General features: G+C 44.3%; 1 non-coding gene across 1 annotated transcript; it reads right to left on the bottom strand.

Moving 5' to 3' along the window:
* Nucleotides 1–261: 261 nt before the first annotated feature.
* Nucleotides 262–366, bottom strand: LOC118909456 (U6 spliceosomal RNA). The gene has a single exon (XR_005023658.2). It is a non-coding gene; the product is annotated as a U6 spliceosomal RNA (small nuclear RNA).
* Between the last annotated feature and the right edge of the window lie 259 nt (nucleotides 367–625).

The raw sequence follows: 625 nt of genomic DNA, 5'->3' as shown, positions 1-625 counted from the left end.
CTCAAGTCCACTGTCCATACTGCATCCACCTTGGCAATGTGATGCCAGTTTGCCCTTCTCCAGGTGCCCCCCAATCTCCATGAATGACTCTTTTTAAAGTTTCTCCAATCACTTGTCCTTTTTTCCCTATTTTCTTATTTTTAATTGAGGTATAGTTGACATGTAACATTCTATTTTCAAGTATACAACATAGTGATTCAACACTTATATACATCACAAAATGCTCATCACTGTAAGTGAATTTACTGTCACCATGCAAAAAAAAATACGGAACACTTCACAAATTTGCATTATCCTTGTGCAGGGGCCATGCCAATCTTCTCTATATTGGTCCAATCTTAACTTATGTGCAGCCCAAGTGAGCACTCCCATCATTTGCCTTTATTGTGAAAAGGACCTATGCATCCCCCACAAGATCCCTACTCACACCTGCTTCTCATTCCCGCTCTTCCCCTCTGTGTCGTATGACCTCAGGACAAGAAAGGAGGGGGCCAAGTTCAGCTGGTTCTTAAAGTCTGATAGGTCCCCGTGGCCCCAGCTCTTGTGGCTCCTCACCACTCTCCACAGAATCTCGGGTACTTAATGCAGCTTCCTCCCAAGTTTGGGACCCCTGTTAGCATCCAGA

The sequence above is a fragment of the Manis pentadactyla genome, chromosome 4 (genome assembly GCF_030020395.1).
Source record: "Manis pentadactyla isolate mManPen7 chromosome 4, mManPen7.hap1, whole genome shotgun sequence".
In the NCBI taxonomy this organism is placed as follows: Eukaryota; Metazoa; Chordata; class Mammalia; order Pholidota; family Manidae; genus Manis; species Manis pentadactyla.
The sequence above is the reverse complement of the archived record's forward strand: the minus strand, read 5'-3'. Positions and strand labels throughout refer to the sequence as shown.